The sequence below is a fragment of the Etheostoma cragini genome, chromosome 19 (genome assembly GCF_013103735.1).
Source record: "Etheostoma cragini isolate CJK2018 chromosome 19, CSU_Ecrag_1.0, whole genome shotgun sequence".
NCBI classification, from domain to species: Eukaryota; Metazoa; Chordata; class Actinopteri; order Perciformes; family Percidae; genus Etheostoma; species Etheostoma cragini.
In genome coordinates, this window is record NC_048425.1 from 1,186,581 (window position 1) to 1,189,182 (window position 2,602).

A 2,602-nucleotide genomic window follows, 5' to 3' on the forward strand; every position below is an offset into this window, starting at 1 on the left:
GTGTGTGTGTATGTCTCTATGTGTGTGTGTGTGTGTGTGTGTGTGTGTGTCCTCACCTTTCCACCAGTAGAGCTGTCCTCTCCTGATGGACCAAACCATTTGTTGCACGTCATCATCTTGCTCAGCCTCCCCAGAAATATCCTCCCGTTTACTTCCTTCTTCTTTTTTCTCTGTTTTCTTACTTCCGCTGTGGACTTAAAACACTCGGCCGATGAACGACTTCTTCACACACACCCCCCCAAAAATCAACAATGCAAAAACTCAAACTTCCTGTTTACGGTCCTGCGGATTTGAAAGCTAATCCTTTCAAAATAAAACGATTTTTCTTTCACTTTTAAGCAACATAAAGCTCTTTAGGAAAACAATTACTATGAAAAGCAAAGCAAAAATATAACACAAAAACTAGTAGATTAAAAAAATAAAAATAAAGACACAAAAATTAATATAAAGACAAATATCGACTTTAGAAAATGTCACGTACATGTTTTTAAAGGTGCTTTTTTTTAAAGGTGCTCAAATGTCACTTCTTGTTGACGTTCGAAGTATTTTCAAACTAGACGGAGGCTAGCAAAACATGCCTAAATCCCTCCAAAACATGCCTAAAACATGCCTAAATCCCTCCAAAACATGCCTAAATCACGCTTAAATCCTGCCTAAAACATGCCTAAAACATGCCTAAATCACGCCAAAAACATGCCTAAAACATGCCTAAATCACGCTTAAATCCTGCCTAAAACATGCCTAAATCACGCCTAAAACATGCCTAAAACATGCCTAAAAACATGCCTAAATCATGTCTAAAACACGTCTAAAACATGTCTAAAACACACCTAAAACATGCCTAAAACACGCCTAAATCACGTCTAAAACACACATGACATCGCTTAGAGCGCCTTTAAGAAGGACTCTAAAAGCACCCGGTTGCTTGTTGCTAGGTGCAGATACAACACTTTAATTCAGTGAGGAGATGTTGCTGTACGTGACAACAAATCACGCCTAAAACACTTCTAAATGTTGCCTAAAACATGTATAAAATACGTCTAAAACACGTCTAAAACATGTCTAAATCACACCTAAGTCCTGTGTGACTTCCCTTCCCGCGCCTGTAAGAAGGACTCTGAAAGCACCCGGTGGCTTGTTGCTAGTTGCAGATACAACACTTGAATTCAGACTCCAAAACTGACACTTTTTTGGAGAAATATGTTTTGTTCTTCGAAGCCAAAGTTCTCGAATTTAAACACAAGCTGAGTCCTTTAATAAGTTTACAACTTTTTGTTCGAACAGTGTCACAGCTCGTTGTCCATCCGGTGTATTTGTTGTTGTTTTTATAAAACGTCTGTTTGATAAAACAGGAACTTTGACTGTAAAATAAAATGAGTTTAAAATTCAATCTGGAACTGTCTGCCTGAGAAATGAACTAAAAATAATTAAATCATTTGACCAGACACCAGACTTTCAGGACGTCTTCAGTGTTATTTTTCGGTTAGCTACTTAGTAATCGGAGTATCTGCAGAGTAACACAATGCGTGCAGTATTTAACTTTAGAGCTGTCCAGCTGCTCCTGAATCCACTCTTGAATTACTTGAGTTATTTCCCACTGAATTTTTTGCAAAAGAGAGTGAAGTAAACGCCGGTCAGCAGCAGCTAAAAGTCGATTTATCTGGAGCTCTTCCAGCTGCTACGTGATGGATTTACAGAAAGAACAAGAGTAAAAGAGATGGAGCAGAAAAGGAAGAAGAAAAATAGAAAATAATCCGAAATAATACTCGTGCTGCAGTCGTTTGTCCCGAGATGAAAAGACTAAAACACACCGGCCGGGCGTGTATCTCCGTGCTCCCTCGCTCACCTTCTCCTTCTCCTCCCTCTCTTTCGTCACGGCCGACGGGATTTAAAAACCCATCGGCATCATGGGAAATATGCAGATTAGCATTGCGCCTGGCAGGCAGGTCGAGATCGAGTTTGGCAGAAAGGAAAGGAGAGAAAACATAAAAATGTGCTAAATCAAAAATCTCACTTCTCTCTCTCTCTCTCTCTCTCTCTGCATGTGTGTGTTTGTGTGTGTGTGTGTGTGTGTGTGTTTGTGTGTGTGTGTGAGTGTTTGTGTGTGTGAGAGAGAGATTAACTGAATTGAGAGAATGTGTGTGTGTTAAACAAGCTACCAGCCCTGGTATCACACATCCTTTGGCACTAATCCTCTTATATACACAACATTTTTGCACACACAAACACACACACACACACGCGCACACACACACACACACACATACACACACACAAACACACACATGCACACAAACACGCACACACACACACACACACACACACACACACACACACACACACACACACACACACACACACACACACACACACACACACACACACACTCATATTCCAATTTTGTTTTACCCCACTGGTCATTGAAAACGACATTGCTGTTTCACTAAGCATTGTGGGTAGTGTAGTTTTTAGTTCATAAGACTGCAAATAAAAGACGTTTTTGAAAAATAACAAAAGAGATATTATTGTTATGATTTTATTATTAATATAGCATATCTGGCATTTGCCCAAATTCCAGATGGCCCGTCCGTTGCTGCAGCTG

General features: G+C 39.9%; 1 protein-coding gene across 1 annotated transcript in view; it reads left to right on the top strand.

Annotated features, from left to right (window-relative positions):
- The first annotated feature begins 119 nt into the window (after positions 1-119).
- LOC117935181 (type II inositol 3,4-bisphosphate 4-phosphatase-like) overlaps positions 120-2,602 on the top strand; it is a 9,615-nt gene continuing 7,132 nt past the window's right edge. Inside the window, exon 1 of the mRNA XM_034857319.1 lies at positions 120-129. The gene's annotated coding sequence lies outside the window, so the exon portion shown is untranslated. The remainder of the gene's footprint in view (positions 130-2,602) is intronic.